Source organism: Podarcis erhardii, assembly GCF_964252035.2.
Source record: "Podarcis erhardii genome assembly, chromosome: 17".
NCBI lineage: Eukaryota > Metazoa > Chordata > Lepidosauria > Squamata > Lacertidae > Podarcis > Podarcis erhardii.
Window position 1 is genome coordinate 23,955,071 of NC_138515.1, and position 27,026 is coordinate 23,982,096.

The 27,026-nt window shown below is 44.2% G+C and overlaps 1 long non-coding RNA gene across 1 annotated transcript in view; it reads left to right on the forward strand.

Annotated features, from left to right (window-relative positions):
- The window catches only part of LOC309332621, an 894,019-nt gene extending 867,552 nt beyond the window's left edge, over positions 1-26,467 (forward strand). Inside the window, exons 2-3 of the long non-coding RNA XR_014152253.1 lie at positions 24,088-24,129; positions 25,100-26,467. This is a non-coding gene — a long non-coding RNA (uncharacterized lncRNA). The remainder of the gene's footprint in view (positions 1-24,087; positions 24,130-25,099) is intronic.
- The last annotated feature ends 559 nt before the right edge of the window (positions 26,468-27,026 follow it).

Here is a 27,026-nt window from a genome sequence, read left to right on the forward strand (position 1 = left end):
ATTTGTGAATCTGTGTGTTTGACATCCCATCATATTTCATTTCAATATTTGTGTTTTATATTTGATGGTTAAGGTACAATGACATTTAGTATTTTACCACATTTGTTAGTTGAAACACAATGGTATTTAGAGGCTGACAACACTTTTATAGCTAACATTGCAATGGGTTCAAATCTTACTTCAGTCATGAAACTCACTAGATGACATTTGAACATAGGCGCCGACTCCATGGGGCCTGAGGGGGCCCGAGCCCCCTCAAAAATTCGTTTGGGGGGGCTCTGCCCCCCAATAATTTAAGAAAATTATTAGTTATATTATGCTTTGTAAAATCACAAAATTATGTTGGTATTTTTTATTTTCCTTGTTTGACGATAGTTACCTTTTAAAATACATTCAGTAATGAGTTAAAACAAAGCCACTCCCGATCTAGAGAGGGGGTGGGGTTGCGGGCTCTCGACCCATCAACAATCTCGCGGGGCTGGCGTCAGCCCCGCGAGAAGCGGGGATTCCCCCTAGCTCATTAATATTCACTGCCCACGGCGGCAGCCAATCGGCTGCCGCAAAGGGCGGGCCCTCACAGGTTCACTTAAGGTCGGGGCAGCCCGGGGCTCGCCCCTTTCGTTCCCCCAGCAGCAGCGGTTTGGAGGTCTTGGGCCCCCCCAATATTTTTTATAAGTCGGTATGAGCCCCCGCCCCCCCAATATTTTTTATAAGTTGGCGCCCCTGCATTTGAACACCCTCCCTTAGCTTTACCTTCCTCACCAGATTGTTGTGAAGATAACATGGATGGGGAAAACCTTGAAGTCCTTGCTGAAAAGGTAGGATAGGAGTATATAGATAAATAAATAGCATGCATCCATTTGACAGTGAACAGGTTATACCATTCCTTGTTTAACAAGAAAATCATTACTATGGGAAGTTAGCAAATTACTGTAGGTAGATAGATAGATGATAGATAGATAGATAGATAGATAGATAGATAGATAGATAGATAGATGATAGATAGATAGATGATAGATAGATAGATAGATAGATAGATAGATAGATAGATAGATAGATAGATAGATGATAGATAGATAGATAGATATAGATAGATGATAGATAGCTATAGATAGATAGATGATAGATAGATAGATAGATGATAGATAGATAGATAGATAGATAGATAGATAGATAGATAGATAGATAGATAGATAGATAATAGATAGATATAGATAGATAGATGATAGATAGATAGATAGATAGATAGATAGATAGATAGATAGATATAGATAGATAGAGATAGATGATAGATAGATTGATAGATAGATATAGATGTTAGATGATGATAGATGATAGATAGAGATAGATAGAGATAGATAGATGACAGATGATGATAGATGATAGATAGATAGATAGATAGATAGATAGATAGATAGATGATAGATAGATAGATGATAGATAGATGATAGATAGATAGATAGATGATAGATAGATAGATAGATAGATAGATAGATAGATAGATAGATAGATAGATAGATAGATGATAGATAGATGATAGATAGATGATAGATAGATGAAGGACTCAAATTTTGAGAGAAAACATTCAAAATGCAAAGCTGAGTGTTAAATTCAAAACGCTCCATTCCAAATGTGAATGGCAAACATGGGCATTTTGCTCTGCTTCGAACAGTCACACATATTTATTTCAATACTAGTAAAATTCTTGCATAGCTTCCAGATAGACTGTTCCATTTCAAACGTTCAGTTTCAAAAGAAGAAGAAAGTTATTCTTTCTCAAAACATTGGGGATATGATCCAGCAGCTGAGTTCCATAAGCACAGCTGGGGCTTCCCTATTTTTGACTAAGGAATGGTTAACACCACTGGCTCTTTTCCTTCCATAATTAGTGATGGGACCCAGCTGCACATGTGGTTCCCTGGGTATTAGCCAAGGCGTTTCCTCCTTCCACTGAAGATATGTATTATAGAAAAAGATTTGATCATATCACTTGGCAGATCAGAGCCCATGTCAATTACATATGTACTATTTTGTAAACTAAAAGGAACAACAGACCTATGGATAAATGCTATGGAACTGGGGTCTGCCACCCAGTTATGTTATGTTGATTTGTGAAAGAAAGAAAAAGTTATGCATCTGCTGTTTTTTGTATTAATAAAGAACAACTGAATAATTGAACAAGAGCCACTAACTTTTAATTTCCCAAGGGAAATCTGCCACACTGTTATATAGGTTCCAAGCCCAGATGTATGGCAAAGAGTTCAGGAAATTAAAAAATATAATGTGAAATTGCTGGAAATATGGAGAATTATTAGAGGGGTTTTTCACATTTGATGAAATTAAAAAGTACAAGATGCAAGCAGGGAGACATAATTCATCGTCATTCATATTGAACACAAGGAAGAAAAGCTTTGCTGAGGTAGAAGTGTTGCTGTTGATTTACCCCAATTTATTTACAAAATTCAAAGTATCATACAACAAGCAAAACCATGGGAACATTTTTAATGTAATTTCCAGATAAAAACATTTCAACTTTTAAACCAAGTAAACACAACCATTTGCTCCTCTCCAGGACAATGACAGTTCTCTTTCTCAAGCTCTGGGAGGAAGACCTTTCATTGCCTACAGACAGCCACCCAGTCTTAAACAACACCTAACCCACAATAATACTACAACCAGACTTAACACGGACACTGGCACCAGAGCCTGCAATAAACCCAGATGCCAACTTTGCTGCCACATACACCCGGATAACACCATTACTGGCCCCAACAACATCACACATACCATCTCGGGACTATTTAATTGCTCATCGTCTAACATTGTGTATGCCATCAAATGCCAACAGTGTCCTTCAGCTCTCTATATTGGACAAACAGGCCAAACCTTACGCCAAAGGATAAACGGACATAAATCTGACATCAGGAATCACAAGACAGAGAAACCAGTAGGAGAACACTTCAATCTCCCAGGACATTCTATACAAGATCTCAAAGTAGCTGTTCTATTACAAAGGAATTTCAGAAATAGACTGGAAAGAGAAGCTGCTGAATTGCAACTTATTACCAAACTTAAAACCATGGAGAGACCTGGTCTGAACAAAGACATTGGATTCTTATCTCATTATACATGACAAAGCCATTTTTCACCTTCTCACCCCTTGCTTTTTCCTGTAAGACCTATTGCAGTCGTTAAGAGTCGTCAACAGGCTCATCACAGCTATCTGCCAATCACCCATTCCCACCACCCTTCTGAGTAATACCCCTCCCCACCTTCTCACTATATAGAAGGGTCTGGTGACTTCTGTTTCAGTGTATCTGAAGAAGTGTGCATGCACACGAAAGCTCATACCTAGAACTAACTTAGTTGGTCTTTAAGGTGCTACTGGAAGGAATTTTTTGTTTTGACTATGGCAGACCAACACGGCTACCTATCTGTAACATTTGCTCCAGTCCAACTAAGATCTAGGTGTATGTGGAAATAGTTAACTGCATCTGTAGTTGGATGAGGAACTGGGGTGCATGTACACCCCAATTTAGTGGTGATTTGATGCCACCAAAATGTGCGTATTTTTTTCCTTCATATGACATCGTTCATGTCAGCTCTAACCTTTCCCCAATAATGAATATTTTCTTGACCCACAAATTAAGAAAGCCAGCGTACCGATTAGAGTGTCAGACTGGGACCTGGGAGAACAGGGTTCAAATTCCCACCCAACTTCTGAAGCTCAGTGAGCAACATGGGGCCAGTCATTGCCTCTCAGCCTAACCTACATCATAGGGTTGCTGTGGGGATTAATTGAGAAGGGGAAGAACCATGTACACAACCTTCATCCCCTTGGAGAAAAAGGTGGGTTATCAATGCAGTCAACCAACCAACCAATATCAAATAAGCCTTTAAAGGAAGGGACTCCAACATACAATCCCAAACTACCTGAATGAGCATGCACTGAAGTACACAGGGAGGGTTTCTTCCTGTGTGTGGTAGCATTCCCAGTAGGTGTTGTCATCTGCAGAGGATGCTTATATGATGCTATCTTTATGGGAGGGAGGGAAGGAAGGAAGGAAGGACGGACTTTGGTTGAATGCTGCCATAACTTAAACCACTGTTAGTGCCGAGAATTTTCTCTGCAAATACAAAAGTTAATGCTGTGTGGCAGAGTTACTGTGCTGAAGCTAATAACCTGGCAGAGGGCCTTCTCAGTAGTGGCGCCCGCCCTGTGGAATTGCCCTCCCATAAGATGTCAAGGGAATAAACAACTATCTGACTTTAAGAAAACATCTGAAGGCAGCCCTGTTTAGGGAAGTTTTTAAAGTTTGATGTTTTATCGTGTTTTTAATATTCTGTTGAGAGATGGCCAGAGTGACTGGGTAGGCACGGCCAGATGGGCGGGGTATAAGTAATCTATCATTATTATTATTAATTTATTATTATTGTTGTTGTTGTTGTTGTTGTAAATTTAAGGTGTGCAAGAGAGATCACTGGGAACCCCATATACTTCACCTTAAGTTCCATGATGGAAGAAAGACTGGATAGTTCTGATGTTCTGAAAAAACGCTAGTGCTTATCTGCCCAAAATGACACCATCCACACACACAAAGGAGGAATCAGCTGGCTCAGGGAAGTTCCAAGATTTGCAAAAGTCCTAAATAAATAAATAAACCACCCTTTAGACAAAAAGAAGAAGAAGAAGAAGCCCTAAGTGAGGTGTGGACCCGAAGAGCCCAAGGAAGTCTGAGCATGTTCTGTAGCCACGTAATACTGATTGGTTGTTGGGAAGATGATAGAAAACCTGAGCGAAGGGTTATGAAATGAAGTTTTGTGGAGAACAGAATGGCTGGCTGGTTGAAATAGTGAGCAGGTACACTCTGCTCTGTATGGTTTTGTGGCAGATCTTGCTTCTCAGATTCTCAGATTCTCAAACCTTTATTGGCATATGTACAAGATTCCAGGGAGACCATGAGCAGGTTGAGGAGGTCAGGGTTGGCCTCAAAGGGTAGGTGGATGCTCTGAACCATGGCCAGCTCACTGAGAATGCTGAACAGCTGCTGCATCTTGTTCCCGTTGAGGCACTTGTGCGCCCGGTCCAGCCAGTCATGGTGGGCCACGTGGACAGCCACCAGGTACTTGAGGAACTTAAAGCCCATGCACTCAGCAAAGCGCCACCGGTAATGGCTGTAGTTCCCCACAGACATCAGTGACTCCCAGACCTGAGCAGGACAGGGGGGAGCAAAGAGTCAACAACAACAGCCCCTTGAAGGCAGGCATGAAGGATGAGGAGGGGACAGCCCTGCCTCCAGAGAAGCCCGGCTCTTCCCATGAGGGCTAGCCACTTGCTTCTTCCAAATGGTTGCTATTCAACCAACATACAGGCAAATGGAGATAAGGAAAGTCAGAGGGGTGGGCAAAGAAGAAGAAAGGTTAAAAATCTTTTTTTTTTTTTTTTTTTTTTTGCATTCTAAAACTGCCCAATGAGAGCTCCCCACCACCACCGCTTCTGACAACTCTATTCCATCTTAGTTATCCATGATGATTAGTTTGGAAGGTTTGTTTTGCTTAAAATTCTAATCTAGGAAAACACAATCCACACAAAAGTTGGTTGGAAGACAAAAAACAAGTCATTTGGTTGACTTTTTCACAAGTCCTTCATTTTTTGACGCCCCTGCACTTCCTGGTCTTAGAGAAGGAGTAGAAATGAGCTAAGTGTGGAAGACCACAAGAAAAGCCACTGTGAATATTTCTAGCCTGCTTGAATCAGGGCAGCCCTCTGCATCTCATTAAACGGCTTGGCTTGGGGATATTTCTAGCTCAAAGACTACTAGTTGCTGTTTAGACAAACATTCAAAGCAAAAAGCCCTTCAGAATGTTTTTGCCGTGACAGCGTTGAGAGCTAATTCACAGAAGCTCAAATATCACTTCACAATGAAGCGGCCATCTATGATCAAGAAATACAGTCACACTTTGAAATTCACACTTCTCCCAATTTTTTCTAGTGCAGTTCCCCAGCCACATAACATGCACAAAAAGGCATACACAAGGGTAAAGTGTGAATCTTGCCCCTTTCTTTAAAAAAAAATCTAAAAAAATTGTTTATAGATATGTGTTTTTCTACCGAGAGCTTCTTGGTAGTGGCACCCTCCCTGTGGAACGCCCTCCCTTCGGATATCAAGGAGATAAAGAACTGCACAACTTTTAGAAGACATCTGAAGGCAGCCCTGTATAGGGAAGTTTTCAATGTTCAATGTTTTATTATATTTTTATATATGCATGTAACCCACCCAGAGTGGCTGGGGAAACCCAGCCAGATGGGCGGGGTATGAATGTTGTTGTGGTTGTTGTTGTTGTTGTAAACTTACCAAAGAACAAAATTAAAATAAATAAAAATGGGATTAAAGGGTTTTCCTAGGATGGTGGAGAGCTTTTCTGCTGGGTCCCCTTGGTGTAATGGTGGTGGAAATGGTTTGCGGAGGCAGGGACAAAAAATGGGGAGTCGAGGAGGGTCAGTTGGGGGGGGGGATGAGCAATGTCCCTGTCTTCACCTGCTGAATGTTGGAGGGTATGAATTACAGGTGAAAGTGTAGGATATTAAAAAACCCCTATAACTTGGTTTTCCACTGGGGCATGCTCTTAATTCACACCGGTTGAAAGCAGTAGCTGGCAGGGACCCACTTCCTGTACAAATTGAGAGGATGCAAAAAAAACCAAAGGAAGATTGCATCTCAATTTTATTCAAGGCCTGCCAAGCATGGAAACATGGAATTAATGTATGGGATGCCAAAAATCAGGAGAGGGGCCAGACCTGGCCTCCATGTTGCCAGCTGGCCATCTCCACCATAATGCAAGGTGCATAGGAAATGTATTATTTCAACAGATTACTCAAGAAATCCCAACACATTAAAGGCTGTACAACCGTTTTCCAAGTGTCTATTTGCTGCCAGATATGGCTACATGAATCAAAATAAGTGATTCTGCTACCTTCGATTCAGAAAGGCCTGCTCTGGACTCATCCTACGTTTGAACGTGATAATTTAAGGCTCAGAAAATTGAAAGTATTTTTGCTGTAGCTAAATTGGCAGAAAACATTCTCCTGGAGAAAGGGTTATGCTTGGAACAAAGTGGAACTTTGATTGTCGAATGCACATACTTTCTGTTTGTCTTACCAACAGGTTAATAGTGGCCGGTGTCCATCGAGACTTGTGGGGTGGAATGCAGGAGACCCAAACAGAAGGCAGTGCCAGAGCCAATAATGGGCGAGACCAACTAATTCTGGGGTTTTTTTCCCTTATCATCCTCCCTGCTGAGTTCTACATGGCCAACAATGCAGCTAAGGAGGAGGAAGATGTCAGGCACTGACACTCCCTGGGCAGGTGGTAAGAAAGAAGGCAGAAAGGTGAGGGCAGGATGAAGTTGGTGGGGCATTGCCCCATTATCCCCCATGGACCAAACTCTGCTGCATGAGGTTCATCTTAACTGGCACCACCCTCTTGGCATCACTACAATCCTGCATAATAAGACCAACCTGAGTTTAAGATTTCGGTGACCCTACAACTCACATTTCACATAACCATTTAAAAAACACTTATTAGTAAAGCACAAGTTCATTATCTTTATCCAAGCAGTTACCATTTCAGAGCATTTTCCTGTCACCCAATGAGCCTGATGCTACATTTATATGTTTGGAAATAAACCCGACTATCTTCAGTGGCCTAGACAGGATTAGATCTCAAGTCGTTTGACCTGAATTTAGCAAAAGTAGTCAAAAGAGCAGATACCCCCACATGCCCCAAAACAATGTTCTCATAATCATTTTACAATCTACTGGTGAGAATATATGTAAGGCACTTCATCACCCCTGCTCGCTAAAGATGGATTGTTGTCTTCATGCAACTTCCCCTATCCCTCCTATATACAATATAACTGGCTTGCCAATGTGACACAGGGTGCAATGGTACACTTGAGGTTTCACCCTTATGCTTTCAGAGCCGCTGAAGAAAACCCTCCACTGCCCGTTTGGTCAAGGAAGGTAGTGAAACATTTCTCCCTTGAAAAGTACATAAGGCTGAAAGAGGAAGTTAATAGACTGGGGCTCTTTCCCACTTCCTCTTTCAGCTTGATTTTTTTTTTACCCACATCCCTTGAAAACACCAAGTGTGTGTGTATTTCCTCTCTCTCTCTCCCTCCTCTCTTTCTCTTTCTCTTTCTCTCTCTCTCTCTCTCTCTCTCCCTCTCCCTCTCCCTCTCCCTCTCCCTCTCCCTCTCTGTAGGGGAGAGGCTGGCACAGAGAACAGGGGAGAGAAGTGAGAAGAAATGGAGGTGCCCATGGCATTTGCTCAAAAATCCAAATGAGCCAATCCAAATTTGGCAAACTCTCCAACATTTCTGTTGAGACTGGGGACTCTGTTAAAAGGCTGGAGCCTAAACCTGTGGGCCAGATTGCCTTCCTGGGCCACTGGTTGCCTACCCCCCACCTACGCCCCCCCACTGAAGATAGTCAAGTTTATTTCCAAACATATAAATGTAGCATCAGGCTCACTGAGGGTGGCACTGTGGGTTAAAGCACAGAGCCTAGGACTTACGGATCAGAAGGTTGGTGGTTCGAATCCCCACGACGGGGTGAGCTCCCGTTGCTCGGTCCCTGCTCCTGCCAACCTAGCAGTTCGAAAGCATATCAAAGTGCAAGTAGATAAATAGGTACCGCTCCAGCGGAAAGGTAAACGGCATTTCCGTGCGCTGCTCTGGTTCGCCAGAAGCGGCTTAGTCATGCTGGCCACATGACCCGGAAGCTGTACGCCGGCTCCCTCGGCCAATAAAGCGAGATGAACGCCGCAACCCCAGAGATATCCACAACTGGACATAACGGTCAGGGGTCCCTTCACCTTTACCTATTTGCTTTCTATATAGTAATTGCTGTAAAGAGAAAAGAACCAGCCTATGGGATTGCCTTTTGAAACCATGCCATTTTGTGTGTGTAGGTTTTCATGTTGTAAACAAAAGGAACCTTTCTTGAATGTGCCACGCTGTTTATAGCACTCCTTTGTGCATGTTTGCCTTCATGTTCAGAGTTATTCTAGTTCCTTATCCTATATATCGCCATCAGGTATTTCCCATTGTGTGGGCGATTTAGGGAGGATTATAATGTTACTGCCAGTAATACACCATGAAGAAATCTATAGAAATTAGATTCCCTGCTTTCTTTTGGGCATGGTTCAGAGTAATGAAATACCTGTTGTTCTCGTCCTTTAGCTTCTGTGGCAAAAGACAAGCAGGAAAGAGGAAAGAAAACGATAGGCTTTACCTCACCGGGAAGTTTTCCTATTTGGGAAAGAAAAAGAATTTGTTCCAAAGCAAAAATAAAAGAAGCTTCATAGATTGGAATTTTTAAAGCTCCATCAATAATATCAGCCTGTGCACTTTCCATGAGTCTACAGCATGATTGTATGTTTTGTTTGGGCAGCCTGTGAACCTCCGTTTTCCTACATAGAGTATGATGACAAAAGTGTGGTAATAAATGAGGAGAAAATGTCCAAAGGGATGTCTCAGTGATCATGATCAGCACCTTGAAGGGGGCCCTTCCATGGCATGGTGGACCCCATTCTTCTGCTAGCAGGCAGGTGCAACAGACAGCTGGTCTAGCTTTCAAACACCGCTACTTGCAGCGGAGATTTTAATTCACCCAAAATGCCTCTGGAGCCCTGACATAGCACCACTATCTCCAGAGTGTGAGGGAATTGTTGTTGTTTGTTGTTGTTGTTATACCCCGCCCATCTGGCTGGGTTTCCCCAGCCACTCTGTGCAGCTTACAGAAAATATAAAACATCAAACATTAAAAACTTCAGATGTCTTCTAAAAGTTGTATAGTGGTACCTTGGGTTACATACGCTTCAGGTTACACACTCCGCTAACCCAGAAATAGTGCTTCAGGTTAAGAACTTTGCTTCAGGATAAGAATAGAAATTGGGCTCCGGCGGAGCAGCGGCAACAGCAGGAGACCCCATTAGCTAAAGTGGTGCTTCAGGTTAAGAACAGTTTCAGGTTAAGAACGGACCTCCAGAACGAATTAAGTACTTAACCCGAGGTACCACTGTATATAGTTCTTTATCTCCTTGACATCTGATGGGAGGGTGTTCTTACTGGGGTGGGGGGCACCACTACTGAGAAGACCCTCTGCCTGGTTCCCTGTAAGTTCACTTCTCGCAGTGAGGGAACCAGCAGAAGACCCTCAGAGGAGGACCTCAGTGTCTGGGCTAAGCGATGGGGGTGGGGCCGTTCCTTCAGGTATACTGGGCAGATGCAGTTTAGGGCTTTAAAGGTCAGCACCAACACTTTAAATTGTACTCAGAAATGCACTGGGAGCCAGTGAAGATCCTTTTAAGACCAGTGTTATATGGTCTCGACGGCCACTTCCAGTCACCAGTCTAGCTGCTGCAGTTGTAGTTTCCAAGTCACCTTCAAAGGTAGCCCCACATAGAGTGCATTGCAGTAGTCCAAGTGAGAGAAGATAACCAGGGCAGGTACCACTCTAGCAAGACAGTCTGCAGGCAGGTAGATGGTAGATGCCCTGTATAAAAGCCTCAAATATTTTCTTGTTTGGCGCAGTACCTTTGGGTCTTGATCTGGAGGTGCTGACCACAGGTACAGCAGTAATAAAAAGTGCCTATCTCTCGGCTGCCTTGCTTCAATTATTCCTTTGGTTGTTTTGTTTTATTCCTTGGTTGTGCTTTTATTTAACTTTCCTGCCTAGGTATGGGCTGGTGTAGGCAATCTCCTTGACACTAATAAAACAAAATAACCCAAAACATGAAAGCATCCCTGCTTAGGATTGTTGTGGCTGGTGCTGGCTTGAAGGTCTCTATATGCATCAGTAGTAGTGTACCAACCACTCTGTCCTTTGCCAAATTAGTGGGGATTGGAAGATTATTATGTTGTGGGACCACAATGATAGACATTTTAGAGGGCCTCAGGCAGCCCTGGGTCTGTTCCACTGAACACAGTGGGATTTGCTTCAGAATAAACATGGCACAGAATTGCCCTGCTAGTGTGGAAAGGACCAGAATCATTCTTTTCCTCTCCTTTGTGGATTAAAATAAAATCATTGTTGACTGTGAATGTTCACTCATACACAAACGGTCCAAACCCTGAAGAATCTTTCTGGGGCTAATTGTTTGAAAAGAGCAGATGGCCAGTTCAATTTGATACGAATCCAGAACACAGAATTTTGTAGAGAATATAAAGAAGCAAAAGAAAACACTATTTCCAAGCCACAAAAGGGCTTGTGTTTGGGGATAGATTTACACAAGAGCTGATTCACCGAAGGATAAAAGTTTAAAAATACCTCAGAACCAAAAGTGAGTCAGAAGAACATAATGTTCATGCAACTTTGATGCCCATTTAGGCGCATAATATTTCTGCCCAGATCGCTGTGCCATCTTGCCGTAATGAGAAAGAGCTGCTCTCCAGAAAGAAATCCTTGTGTAAACAGTGGGAAATCCAGCATTGCCTAAATGCCTAAATGCCTCCCAGTGTCTCGGAGCCAAACCATTTCTTGCCATGTATGTGTGTGTGCATACATACACACACACACACACACACACACACACACACACAACCTTAGGAGAAAGAATGACTTCTGAAATGGTACTTCAAGCAGAGATGTATGCAAATATAGAGGCAATATACAGGATGGAACCACACATTATATGTCGTGGTTCTGTGACTGCATATACACCATACATTGAAAGCACACACAAAGCCAAAGATTCCTGGGAACTGTAGTTTGTTAAGGGTGCTGGCAATTGTAGCTCTGTGGGGGATAAACTACAGTCCCCAAGGTTCTTTTTGGGGAAGCCTTGTGCTTTAAATATATAGTGTGCATGCAGCCTTGTATGTCCGAGACATCTTCATCTTCATAAGCCTTTCCCAATGTGGTGCTTTTTTAATTCAGAAAATCAATTCCCTCAGCTGTTTTGATCCCCACTTGACCGGAGCAATTGTCCCCGGTTCTTTTATATAGCAGGGGTAGGCAACTATTTTCCTACTATTCTTTTGGGGGTGATAGTTCAGAGGTAACATAGCAGTGGTTGGGCAGAGCCAGAGTCAAACACGGGAAGCTTTTCCAGACACACCCTTCCCCTCTGCTTGCTACCCATGCAAAATTATTTTGTTTAATTTCTCCCTACATTTACAGCCTACCTTTCCTTCCAAGACACTCAAGGTGGCACCTGCAGTTCTCATTTCTTCCTCACAACAACCCAGTGAGGAACTCACCATGACGTTGTTACAATAAGTTTGACAGCAACCAAATTCACCATCCGCAGAGGTGCTAAAAACTACAGTAAGCTGCCTCCCTAGCTAGTATGGGGGTCACCCCTGGTTCTGGTGCAGCTCAAATACAAATGCATGTGTAAATACGCATGTGTGCAATCGTAGAAGCTTGGCTGGAAAGGTTAAAACCCATCACCACAACACAAACTGAATAAAAGGAAAAACGTATTGGCCCTGCCCCATAGCTTGACCAATCACAGCTAGGAGCAGCTAGGAGCTAGGTGGAGTTGTAGATCTTTTTTTAAAAAAGGTGTAAACACAGGCATACTGGCCAGCTTCCATTTTGACTGGAAATGTTTGTTTTGGTTTTCTCAGAAGTATTTATAGTCAAGAAGTGGGCAGAGAGAGTGCCAGTCCACCATGGTGCCCACCTGAAAGGTGCCGTAACTATGCTCCGGTGCACTCCAGCTAAAAAAAGTTCTTCCTGTGTGGTGGGTTAGGGTGAGAGGTGACCCAAGTTCTCACCCAGTAGGCTTCATGGTGGAGAGTGGATATTTGAACCCTGCTCTAGGGTTAAACCACAGAGCCTAGGACTTGCCGATCAGAAGGTCGGCGGTTCAAATCCCCACGACGGGGTGAGCTCCTGTTGCTCGGTCCCTGCTCCTGCCAATCTAGCAGTTCAAAAGCATGTCAAAGTGCAAGTAAATAAATAGGTACCACTCCAGCGGAAAGGGAAACAACGTTTCCGTGCGCTGCTCTGGTTCGCCAGAAGCAGCTTAGTCATGCTGGCCACATGACCCGGAAGTTGTACGCCGGCTCCCTCGGCCAGTAAAGCGAGATGAGCGCCAAAACCCCAGAATCGGTCATGACTGGACCTAATGGTCAGGGGTCCCTTTATCTTTTACTTACCAGATCCCAGTCCAGCACTTTAGCCACAACACCACACATTATTCTGTTTGCATCCCTCCTTTTGAAGCCCAAGATGAGGTACATGGCTCTCCCCATTTCCATTTTTTTTCTTATGAAGCAAACATCCCAACAAAGGGTATTACAAAAGTGAATCAGATGCTTGACAGCTTTAATTCATTTTACAGTAGGTCTTCTTTCCGCGGATCACATGTTTGCATTCCAGTGCCCGCTTTTGCAGATGATACGCTTAACTAGCAGATCAAAACTCAAGGCCTTGCGTAGCCAGCATTCCCACAGAGAATGTACTAGATTGTCAACAAGACAACCCTCTCACCACAAAGAAACTGACCTGTAAAGTGCCCCGGAAACTCCGTACTACTTGGGGAAGCAATGTGCAGTGAGCAGGAAACACCTGCTTCTGTTACAAAGAATTTCCCATTCTCCCTATTATGTTTGTTGGAAACCTTGGCTTATATAATCCCACTGTATTTTTTTACCCCACCTTTAACTCCCATCAAACACAACTCATTTCCTAGCTGTGTTCCCAGTTTATTAACACTGTCATTAAATCACTTTACACATCGTGCTCTGCAGAGAGAATAATGCTTTAAAAAATAACAATTCCTAGATTATAAGGGTTTTTTTAATCTCATAGTTTCTTATACGGCACTTTTCTGGTGTAAATTGCCTTGTGGGGAGTTTGCGCCCTAAAAAGTAGGTTATAAATATATTAAATAAATACAGGTAAGGATCTCCTCCCCAGGACACAAATAGATTGTATGATAAAACTATCCTTGGACCATAGAATCTCAGATTGCAGGGGCGCTCCCCTCAAGGGGGTAGCATGGCAGGGCAGGGGGGCTTGGCCCATGGCGCACAATTTTGAGGGGGCACAAACCAGGCACACACACACCCCCATGCAGGGATCCCCATTCTGCCCTGCCTGCTATCTCTGGGCCTGGTCTCACCACTGCGTTCCTTGGCCCCTTTGCTGAATGGCTGTCCAGAAAGCGCTTGCTTGCTCCTCCCTCAGATGGTTAGCGGGCACAGATGGAGGGAAGCAAGCAAGAGGCTATCCAAGCTTGGCCTGGCCCAGTGCTCCTCTTCACAGGCATTGGGGAGAGTCACCTGCTGAGGGTTGTGTGGGTCGGCTGGGCTCCCCCCCCCCCCCTGTGCAGGCGGACAGGTGGTGCAGCCCAGCCCTGCTTGCTTTGGATGACAAGGGCTGGGGTTCCATTCACCCCTTGTGCTACCTAAATACAGATGGTCATTTACCCTTGCTAGATTCAGGGTGCTGCCATCTGCCTTACTGCAGGGCTGATATGAGGGTAAACCATACACGAAACGAGTCTGCCTCTGCAGCTTAATGGAGGTAGAAACTGTCTCTCATGCCTTGTTATGCTGCCGTTTCTAAGGGGATATACACTTGATATGTATTACCCCTGCTATGCAAAAATCTCCAAATGAATCCGAACTTCAATGTCTAAAATCCCTGGTAGAGGACAAGGATTCTGAGATCACGTTAAGGGTAGCCAAGTTCCGTGTGATTTCCATAAAACTTAGGGAGCAATCTGTGCTGTCATAATGATTAAGGGTTTAAATGATAATTTTAGGTTATATGTTAGTGACAAAGTTTTAATTTATAAAATTTTTAACTGTTGCTATATCTGTATTGTCCCTATTATGTTGTTGTTTAGTCGTTTGGTCATGTCCGATTCTTCGTGACCCCATGGACCAGAGCACGCCAGGCCCTCCTGTCTTCCACTACCTCTCGCAGTTTGGTCAAACTCATGTTTGTAGCTTCAAGAACACTGTCCAACCAGCTCGTCCTCTGTCGTCCCCTTCTCCTTGTGCCCTCCATCTTTCCCAACATCAGGGTCTTTTTCAGGGAGTCTTCTCTTCTCATGAGGTGGCCAAAGTACTGGAGCCTCAGCTTCAGGATCTGTCCTTCCAGTGAGCACTCAGGGCTGATTTGCTTCAGAATGGATAGGTTGGATCTTCTTGCAGTCCATGGCACTCTCAAGAGTTTCCTCCAGCACCATAATTCAAAAGCATCAATTCTTCAGTGATCAGCCTTCTTTATGGTCCAGCTCTCACTTCCATACATCACTATTGGGAAAACTATGGCTTTAACTATACGGACCTTTGTTGGCAAGGTGATGTCTCTGCTTTTTAAGATGCTGTCTACGTTTGTCACTGCCTTCCTCCCAAGAAGCCACGTCTTTTAATTTCGTGACTGCTGTCACCATCTGCAGTGATCATGGAGCCTAAGAAAGTAAAATCTCTCACTGCCTCCATTTCTTCCCCTTCTATTTGCCAGGAGGTGATGAGCCCAGTGGCCATGATCTTTGTTTTTTTGATGTTGAGCTTCAGACCATATTTTGCACTCTCCTCTTTCACCCTCATTAAAAGGTTCTGTCCCTATTATACCTAATTGCAAATTCAAATGTATCCCTATCATGTTTTATGACTTCCTTGATATTGTATGTGGGCTGGAACTGGTCTGTGACAGAAATAATAAAATTCATTCATTCACCCCATGTGTCCCGGACCCACCTGGTGCATGCCTGTGCGCACCCCTGGCCCCCCAAACAACACTGCACCACTGGCTCCCCCACATATTTGTGCTTTAATTGATGTGTGGGCACCTAGGGAGGCTGCAAAGTGTAGACAACAGATGAGATGATTGTAGAATGGAAGAAAGGACACATATCCATGGTGCCTGGCCACCTCAAAAGGAAGGTAAGGAAGGTAACAAAAAACCTGCAAAAAGCAAAAATTTCTCTGCCTGCCCTTGGCTAATTTTTGAATGCCATTTCTTTTCTCATTAATTGATAGGAAATGGTCAAGAAGAGAGGTTTTCAGCGCATTACTCAGTCTACAGTGGAGAGCATACTTGGCTTTGACACAAAACAGGGCCTTTGTAGTGGGATCACCTTGGATGGTGCTCCTGTCTTTGATGTGTGTGTTTTTAAGGTGGGTAGCCAAGGCATTTTTTTATTTTATTTTTTTGTGGCTGAGCTTAGCATGGTAAAAAAAAAAAAACCCAAAAAACCCCAACCTTCTCATTTGATGCTTTTAAAAAGTCGTGGATTTAAAGATTTTGATTGTTTCCACTTTTTACACTATTAAGATGTATGTTTTAAGTTTGTAAACCTCCGAAAGGCAGGATCGAAACATTTCCATAAATAAATAAATTGGAAGAGATTTATTTTTGCCACCATCCATGAGAATGGTTTGTATATGGGATCTTTTCACACAAACAGATAACTATGTGTGCTTACATCATATGAACTTTTATTTCTACACTAAGGCAAGGTTTGTATATTTTTGTGGGCAAGTGTGTTTTTCTCTTGGATTACCTGTGACAATATTTATTTTGACTGATTTGAGAAGGAGAAGTCGCTGAGGCCTTGTGAAATATTATTTTAGTCGCATCTGTGTGCTCATCATCTTGGACCATTTGGAGCTTAAGCTTCAAAACTATTTCAATGATGTTTTTACAAGAGAGAGCAAAAGATTAAAAAATCCCGAGGCAGTGTCTGAAAAGTGCCTTCAAAAGCCACATTGTGCAAACAAGTTTATTATTATTTTTTTCCATTCCAGATGTTTATGGGATTTCAGTTTTCAAAGCGTTTCTTTTTGCAATTACAAATGGAAACGGAGAAGGTCTGCTGTGCTCTCATCGCAAGCAGTCTGAGACCAGATTCTGAAGAGGGATTAATACAGAAAGGGCAAGGTTTAATTTTAGCCAGTTTTACGGAGGCTAACGTGTGATTTCAAAAATTCTGCTAACTGGCTGGGGCCAAGGGACAGGGTAACAATTCTGCACACGGAAATTGATGGAGCAAAGCTAACTGGAGATGTCGCAAGTCTTGGAATAGCGGCACTGAAAAAGGAGGATGACCCACTCCAATTCAAAAGCTGCAAACAGAAAACCTCTTGCCAGTATGCTGTGTGGAGTGTCATGGCTGGACTCAGAGGAATAGTGGGAGGAACCAACTGGAGAATCACCAAGGGGAAAAGGAGGGATGATGGTTAGGGGAAAGAGGTAACAAGGCTTAGTGAGCTGAGAGACTCGGTGGCAGACAGAAGCCTAGAATCAGAGGCAGAAGCTGATTCCTAACTCCAGCCAGAATGACTAATGGTCAGGGATGGTGGAGACTGTAGTTCAGCAACACCTGTAGGGCCCTCAGAGGCGTAGGAATGGGGGCAGTGGGGGCGGTCCGCCCCGGGTGTCATCACTGAGGGGGTGATATTTGGCGTATGCCCACCAGTGACTCCCAGTGCCTACCCTGAGCCATCGGGGAAAGAGATGGAGCTGTGTAGCTTTGCCGGCAGCCTTCCCCCTCCCTTCCCCCCTTCATTTTGACAGCTCGGGAGAGGCTTGGGAGTTGCAGGTGGGCGGTGGGCTGTTGGAGGAGGGAGGCAGGCAGGCAGGGAGAGGACGGGAAGGAGGCAGGCAAGCAAACAAGCAGAGGGGAGAGGGAAGGAGAGAAACAAAAGCTCCCTCAACTCAGGACTCAAACCCTGGAACACACAGGAGGAGAGGTGGGGTGTGAGAACAAAGTTAGGGGGGGTTAAGTGCTTATGCTCCCAATGTTAAGTAAATAAACCGGAAAATAATACTTGCAACTGTAAGTATCTTATTTTGCCTTCTTTTAATAATTTCAATTGGGGGGGGGGTGACAAAAAAAATTCTGCACCGGGTACCACCTGACCTTGCTCTGCCTCTGGGGGCCCTGGTTATAATATTGTTCCAGTTAGTCAGTGTGGATCCTGACTTGAACAGCCAAAGGGTCAGGAAGTAGAAATGCTCCACCGAGATACAGTGGTGCCTCGCAAGACGAAAAGAATCCGTTCCACGATTCTCTTCGTCTAGCGGTTTTTTCGTCTTGCGAAGCAAGCCCATTGACGGCTTAGCGGATTAGCGCTATTAGCGGCTTAGTGGCTTTTAGCGGCTTAGCGGCTTATCGGATCAGCTGATAAGCGTCTTAGCGGCTTAGAAAAAGGGGGGGAAGGGGGAAAAAGGCGGAAAAACTCGCAAGACATTTTTGTCTTGTGAAGCAAGCCCATAGGGAAATTCGTTTTGCGAAGCGCCTCCAAAACGGAAAACCCTTTCGTCTAGCGGGTTTTCCGTCTTGCGAGGCGTTCGTCTTGCGGGGCACCACTGTATTACAATGTTTTAATTTATTTCCAGAATTTCTAATACAGTGGTACCTGGGGTTAAGTACTTAATTCGTTCCGGAGGTCCGTACTTAATCTGAAACTGTTCTTAACCTGAAGCACCACTTTAGCTAATGGGGCCTCCTGCTGCTGGCGCGCCGCCGGAGCACGATTTCTGTTCTCATCCTGAAGCAAAGTTCTTAACCCGAGGTACTATTTCTGGGTTAGCGGAGTCTGTAACCTGAAGCATATGTGACCTGAAACGTATGTAGCCCAAGGTACCACTGTACAATCAAAAGCCTATAAGACAACTAAGTCATGAATGCTTGTGTGTGGTTGCCTGGCCATGGGGTGCTGGGGGTTTTTCTTCTTTAAGTCAATGATGGATACAACAGAGGTTCCCAAACCCTGGGACAGGTCTGGATTAACAAGAGGATCACTGCCCTCCCCGCTCCCAAAAATGCATTGTCTTTTGCTCTGTTAGTTTGCTGGGTTGGGTCTTCAGTGCAGGAAAATAGGCTGATTTACCTCAAGGTTACTTGTTATATAAGAATATACTTATCCCCCAGGTCTCAACTGCAATTCAAGGTGAATTTCCTTATTTTGAGAACGGCATTCAGCTTGCCATCTAAATCAAGAACATTACAAGTGGGTTTTACTTCCCCCCACCTCCCCAAAAAATTAACTTTTTAATTGTTCAAGTGTATAAAAGTGTACCTGGAGGGGGGGGACACCCCAGAATGCACTTAAAAGTTTTTGATGAAGTGAAAGTGTTTTCAAGAAACAGCTCTTTGTTATTGCACAAGAGATATGATGCAGCTGAGAACTCCGGATAAAATATCAAAACTTCATGTGAAGCATTCCCAGATGCTAGTTGTAACTGGAAATCCACCAGCAACTGATGACATGGGGAGTTTCTCCGTCACTAGTAATTTATTATTTTTACATTGACCCCCCTGCTCTTCAAATACACTAGCAGGGCAAATTACAATAAAATATTTTTAACTCCATAAAATATCTGTTAAAACATGGGCTTAAAAAATCATAATGCAGTGCTGTAAAAGCAGCATCCAAATGTAACAGATCAACAAAGGTTTAACAGGTTTAAAACCTGAAAAGCCTGGGAAGATCAAAAGGCCTTTCCTTGGCACTAGAAAGACATTGGAACGGAGAACATTGGAAAGCTGCAGCAGCTACATCTGAGATGGCATGGGAACAATGACTGTCAGAATGTGCTTAAAATCAACCAGGCAAAAGCTGGATGCCTTAGTTTTCGTTACAGGTGCAAGAACTCTTTCAGCATAAAGATGGCCCTTTGATTGTAGCTAACATGAACCACTAAACCACAGAGCCTAGGGCTTGCCAATCAGAAGGTTGGCGGTTCAAATCCCTGCGATGGGGTGAGCTCCTGTTGTTCGGTCCCAGCTTCTGCCAACCTAGCAGTTCGAAAGCACATCAAGTGCAAGTAGATAAATAGGTACCGCTCCGGTGGGAAGGTAAACGGTGTTTCTGTGTGCTGCTCTGGTTCGCCAGAAGCGGGTTAGTCATGCTGGCCACATGACTCGGAAGCTGTCTGCGGACAAACCCCAGCTCCCTCGGACTATAGAGCGAGATGAGCACCGTAACCCGAATCGTCCGCGACTGGACCTAATGGTCAGGGGTACCTTTATCTTTACCTAACATGAAGCACACATTCCTAGCACTCCTTTCTCTTGGATCTTTCTTCCACCACCTCACAAGACAGCAGGGCCAATGTTGAGAAGATGAGCCACTGAACTGAGGGAAGCAACAACTGGCCTATGCCTCATGGGGGGAGGGGAGAGAACAGAGGAAGGGAACAGACTGGTTGGGTCACTTTGTTCCTCCTGCATACTCTCCAAAATTTCTCCAATGAAAATAGGGACATCCTATTCCATTATTATTATTAGTAGTAGTAGTAGTAGTAGTAGTATACGTCACCCATCTGATTGGGTTGCCCCAGCCACTCTGGGCAGCTTCCAACATATATAAAAACATAATAAAACATTAAACATTTAAAGACTTCTCTATACAGGGCTGCCTCCTGATGTCTTCTAAAGGCTGAATCGTTACTTATCTCCTTGGCTCAGGGGTCACACAAGTCCATACTCTCCAACGTTTCTCCGATGAATATAGGGACGTCCCTCGGAAATCCAGGACCGTCCCTGGAAAATAGGGACACTTGGAAGGTCTGGGCTCTGAACCTCCGGTAACATGTTGAAATACTGAAGGGAAGCCCCCTTGGGAATTTGTGACCCTGCATGACAAATTAAGAAGCCATAGTGGTTTAAGCATTTTGGGGGCAGTTGGAGACGGTGATGTGCAAAGTATGGATTGGGGGGCATTTTCAGGGAATAAGTTTGAGGGTCCTAAACTCCCTGTGTGAACGCTGGTTTTCCTCTGTTGTGTTGCCATTCCAGTGGTGTCATTTTCAAGCATCATATTGCAGTCGCTTCTGGGAACTGTAATTCCAGGACTACTCACCCCTCGCTTGGCATCCATCTGTCTCAGGAGACCATGGAGGAGTGCACCTTACCGACTCTTTGCACATTAAAGAAAAGCCTGAGATTAGGGATCTTTCTGACAAACTGTCTGTTTCCACACCTCAACTGATGCACCGTAGGCTAGAAACAGACAAGAAAGGCTTCTTGTTGCATGGTGCAGAAATATATTTGCATGTCAAGGCCCTGGCGCACCCCCCAGGAATAATAAAAACACATTGACACAGAATTTTAGTTTCAAGGTTAATGGGCAAAATTTAGGCCACAACTTTATTGATTACAGAAATGTGAGTCGTATTGCCTTAGGCATTGGCAATAACTATATCTGACTCCTGCCCACCTTGCAGGAAGTCTAGAAGGGTAAACCACCGAAAGAGGGAGATCCGTCGATGGCGACCAACTGAAGCTCACCCTGGGGTTCCCGTAGGTTCCTGGCATGGCCCTAGCCCCTCAAGCGGACTTCGGACAAGATCCAGACTCACGGATTCCTTTAACAGAATACCCTTGTACCTGGAGGGGCAGGTGATGGCCACACCTCCCCTCCCCCACATCTCATTAAGCCAGTGTCTAACTTTACAAAGTTGTGACGATTGCTAAGAGGTAGGTCAAAACCAAATGGCCAGTGCCAATCTGCAAAATGGAAAAAAATTCCTACCCAGCCCCTGTTCCAAAATGTCACGGTCTGGTCTACGGGCAATCAAAATCCCAGCTGAGGACGTCGGGACCAGGGGCAAGATGGCAGGGTGGGAACTAGAACGAGAGTCCAGAAACCAGGGGTCGAGGGTCAGGAAGTCAAGGCTCCGAGGGTTGAGAAGCAAGGAGTCCCAAAGTCAAGGGTCTGAGGGTCGAGAAGCAAGGAGTGCTGAAGTCAAGGGTCGGAGGGTTGAGAAGCAAGGAGTCAAGAAGCCGAGATCCGAGGATCAGGAAGCAAGGAGCCAAACACAGCAAGGCAGGAATGTGTTGCTGTGGCAAAGAGCCGAAGGGAAATGCTGACCTTATATCCCTTCCCGGCTCTTGCCACCAGGTGCAGTGAGTTACCAAGTGGCCTCACCTGTGCGGTCGCGCCTTGCCTCTCCTTAGGAAGGCCCCAATCCTGCGAAGCTCTACTGGTCACAGGGCCTGGCTCCTGCACACACTCCTGACACAAAACAGGCAACTAATCAAAGTCCAGAGCAAGGCCAAAGCAGACACCTAAAGCACTAGGGCAGGTGGGCGGGTGTTCTGTGGCACGAAGTCAGGTAAAGCCCCAGCGCAGCAGCGCCACCTTTTAAAGGCCCCCAGAATCATGCCACCACTCTCTGATTGGCCAAATAGGCTGTGGCATGACCATGGGGCCATCGCATGGCTTGGGCTCAACCCCCACCTGCCGCCATGGGTGGGGGGGCACCCTGGGCCCGCGCACAACACGGACCCTCAAATAGGAGGATCTGATTTCTCTTGTCCCACTGCTGTCTCTGATAAAATAGGATGCAAAACCTTTGTACCCATGCAAGCATTCCTTGGGGGGCTATTAGTAGCTGTATTGGCAAAGCTGTTGCTGTTGTTGCTGTTGTTGTTGTTTTGTTGTTGTTCCCCTAATGGATGAAGGAAAGATTAACTCTTGCTCTCCTGCACACTGAGGTTCCAATTGAACATTGAGGCCTCCTGTGCCTGCTATTGATTTCTTTGTTAAAAAACAAAACAAAAGCCCCAAACCTTGACATGATTGCAAATGACACATTTAGCATCACATCTACTTTGGACCTCAGTAGAAAGGTAGGGGGTGAGGCAATAAGAAAGGGCTTTGTGGATTTAATGCAATGTGGGTTTAATACGAGGCAACTGTCCCCTGCACATAAACCAATATATGGAATTTATCTTCAAGAGCTATGGGCAACCTTCCTTGTAAAGGAAGGTTTTTCATGATTCGCTGATCAGGCCATCCTTATGAAGCACAGATAAAATCCAGATCCTTGCCATCGTTATTATGCTGCCAGTTCTAATATAGATTGATAAATTCAATGCACAAGGTCTTTTGGCACAACCCTATATACAATATCTCACGCTCAAGATGTTTCTGTATACATCCCAGTACTTTTATAACCCATTAAGAAGCACGTTCTGAATAATTGCAAGCTACAACCAGCTGTCAGGCTTCTTAAGGCTCTCTAAACATTTGGGTTCAGGTTTAACTAGAAGAAGAAGAAGAAATCTGCTAATGCACAGCACTGCTGGCCCTCCAGAAACTTAGCAAATATACTAATTCTTCTTGCTAGACAGAAACATAAAAACCCCAAATGGTTTCCATATGTTCCATTGTCCTATTGCTTCTTTAATTCCATCTGAAAGTACAACACTTAGCAACCTTCATATTGATGCTAAACACATTACGTCAGTCCCAGCATTGATCTGTTTTTTACTAATACAATTAAACTCGCTTCAGCGTAATCCCCATAAGATAAACATCATTGTTATTATCATCAACATTCCTGCTGTGTCTAGAGAAATATTATAGGCATCTGAACACCCTTTGGAAGACCAGGATAAAACACTGCCACTTCCCTCACTGATGTCTTTCTGGGATTTGAACACTGCTGCTACCAAAGTAAACAGCACTGCAAAAAAGAAAGGGGAGGGGGACAACGTGTGCCGTGACACACTTCCATGACACATAAAATCCCTCAGTAAAATCAATATTGCATTCTCCATTCCAAGCCTATGATTCCAAACCCTCCAAGTGTCCTTTTTTTCCCAGGGAGCCCTGGATTTAGAGAAACTGCCCCAGTCTCGGATTTGATCCTGGAATGTCCTGCTTTTCCTTGTTGTTGTTGTTTAGTCTGTGTGATTGGTTAACTCTGGTCACATGGGAGGTATCTTATTTGTTGTTGTTGTTTAGTCGTTTAGTCGTGTCCGACTCTTCGTGACCCCATGGACCAGAGCACGCCAGGCACTCCTGTCTTCCACTGCCTCCCGCAGTTTGGTCAAACTCATGCTGGTAGCTTCGAGAACACTGTCCAGCCATCTCGTCCTCTGTCGTCCCCTTCTCCATGTGCCCTCCATCTTTCCCAACATCAGGGTCTTTTCCAGGGAGTCTTCTCTTCTCATGAAGTGGCCAAAGTACTGGAGCCTCAGCTTCAGAATCTGTCCTTCCAGTGAGCACTCAGGGCTGATTTCCTTAAGAATGGATAGGTTTGATCTTCTTCCTTCACGGATCACTGCCTTGCCATGGCAAAGGGGCTTGAATAACTCAGAGAAGCTATGAGCTATGCCGTGCAGGGCCACCCAAGATGGACAGGTCATAGTGGAGAGTTTTGTTTTTTTTTTTTTTAATAATTTTTATTAATTTTCATAAAACCAAAAAACACACAAATAAACAACACATGACTTCCCCACGCCTCCCCTTCACTGCACCCCTGTTTCAGAAATTTTTAGCAATCCTTCATTCCTTTTCAATATTTCGTTTCCCTCAAAATTTTCTTAACTTAACTATTTACAGCTATAGTTCTTTATTTCTTGACCCTTAACATTTTATCAGTCCGAAATTTTGCAACAGTTCTTAAGATATAGTTTAAATTTTTTCCAGTCTTCTTCCACCGTCTCTCTCCTTTGATCACGGATTCTGCCGGTCATCTCTGCCAGTCCCATAAATTCAGTCACCTTCGTCTGCCATTCTTCCAGAGTAGGTAATTCTTGCATCTTCCAATACTTTGCCAGGAGAATTCTTGCTGCTGTGGTTGCGTACATAAAAAAGGTTTTATCTTTCTTTGGTACCAATTGGCCGACCATGCCCAAGAGAAAAGCCTCCGGTTTCTTTGCAAATGTCCACTTAAGGACTTTCTTAATTTCATTATAGATCATTTCCCAGTAGGCTTTAACCTTTGGGCAGGTCCACCAAAGATGATAGAAAGTTCCTTCGCATTCATTACATTTCCAGCATTTATTATTGGGCAAATGATATATCTTTGCAAGCTTGACTGGAGTCATGTACCACCTATAGATCATTTTCATTATGTTTTCTTTCAAGGCACTACATGCCGTAAATTTAAGGCCTGTGGTCCATAACTGCTCCCAGTCAGCAAACATAATATCATGACCAACATCTTGTGCCCACTTAATCATAGCTGATTTAACTGTTTCATCCTGTGTATTCCATTTCAGCAACAAGTTATACATTTTAGACAGATTCTTAATATTGGTCTCTAACAGTTCTGTTTCCAATTTTGACCTCTCTTTCTGAAATCCTAATTTCTTGTCCTGCTTAAAAGTCCATAGTGGAGAGTTTTGACCAAATGTGATCCACCTGGAGCAGGAACTGGCAAGCCACTCCAGTATCCCTGCCAAGAAAACTCCATGGAGTCTATGATTCTATGATTACTTTCCATTTCTTGTTTACGCTAAAAAGTGGCATGGAGATGGCAGTAAGACCTCAAAACATATAAAGGAATGGTACCCTCCTGCTCTCTTTTATGATGGACTCCCCTCACCTAGCTTCACTTCTCTCTGGAAAAGCATTAAAGAGGCTACTACAGGTATTGTAGTAAGTGAAATAGGGGCTTAGGCTATGCAGAGCTCTTAGTCTGCCCCCAGACTGTATACGTTGGAAACATTATGTCCATCTGTCTTTTCTTCCTGATCCCCAATCTCAACTGCAGAATAGCAACTAAAAGAAAAAAAAGCCACAGAATTCCAGGCTATAAGTAGCATACAGTGGTTGTTTGTCCCAAAATACCACCACGCTGACTACAGCAAACACAAATTACAAGCTTTACCTAATCACAGATACACTACCAAGTCATTTCTGGTTTTCACAAATGACAGTGAGCGGGTGCAGTCTTGCCACTGCCTGAATTTGGTCAGGTTTCTGTTCTGAGCATGATAGATATTTGAAAGACTCTGATTCAGATTTAGAATAATGTTGTCCCGAGGTAAGTTTGGAGGGGGAGGGGCAGAACAGATTGGAAGCGTTACTTAGTATGCTACTGAAAACTTCTCACTTTACTGCTGATCCTTAAATATAGTCCAGGCTACCCAAAGCCTTCTTAGTTAACACAGTAACTACATATAAGGATGGGAGGAGATATTCTATTCATTGTGCATTCAAAGGTGAACCTGCATTATCATCACTTTCGGAAATAATACATGAACCGAAGGCACCATCCTTTGAAAGTCACACTTCTTCAAATTTCATAATGCAGTTCTCCAACCAAGCAATGTGTCCATAAATGCACACAGCTGGAACGTGTGCAGAGGAGGGCAACCAAGGTGATCAAGAGTCTGGAAACCAAGCCTTATGAGGAATGGTTGAAGGAGTTGGGTATGTTTAGCCTGGAAAAGAGGAGACTGGGGGGGGGGGATACAATAGCCATCTTCAAATATCTCAAGAGCTCTCACATGGAAGATGGAGCAAACTTGTTTTCTCCTGCTCCGGAGAGTAGGACTTGAACCAATGGCTTCAAGTTACAAGAAAGGAGAATCCGACTAAACATCTGGAAGACCTTTGTGACAGAAAGAAAGTGGAACGGTCTCCTTCGGGAGGTGATGGACTCTCCTTCCTTGGAGGTTTTCAAGCAGAGGTTGGATGGCCATCTGTCATGGATGCTTTAGCTGAGATTCCTGCATTGCAGGCAGTTGGCCTAGATCAGGGGTCTGCAACCCGTAGCTCCGGAGCCGCATGTGGCTCTTTTGCACCTTTGCTGTGGCTCCGGGGCAGATACTAGCGAGGGGAGGAGGCGCAATGTGCGCCCCGACACTCCCCACTGTGGCGGGCACTGTACTGGCTGTGACGTCGCATGGGGGCGGTGCGTGCGTTAGTCATGCACCGTCCCGACATCACCTTCCCACCCGCTACATTGAAAGGGGGCATGTACGCTGGTCACTGTTTTGAAGGGGAGTGAAGAACACACACACAAAAAAAGTTAACTTGTTAATTTAACATTTATTTCTATGAGGAGGAGTAATTCTGAGGGGTCAAACAAGGAAATAATAAAAAAGTGACAAAAATGTTATTTTTATAATGACGAGTTTTGCGGCTCCCTGTTTTTTTTTCTTCGGAAACGGGTCGAAGTGGCTCTTTTTGTCTTAAAGGTTGCAGACCCCTGGCCTAGATGATCCTTGGGGTCCTTTCCTATTCTACAGTTCTATGATTAATGAAAATAATAGAGGAAAATGTTCAAGGAGATGGCTTTAGAAAAA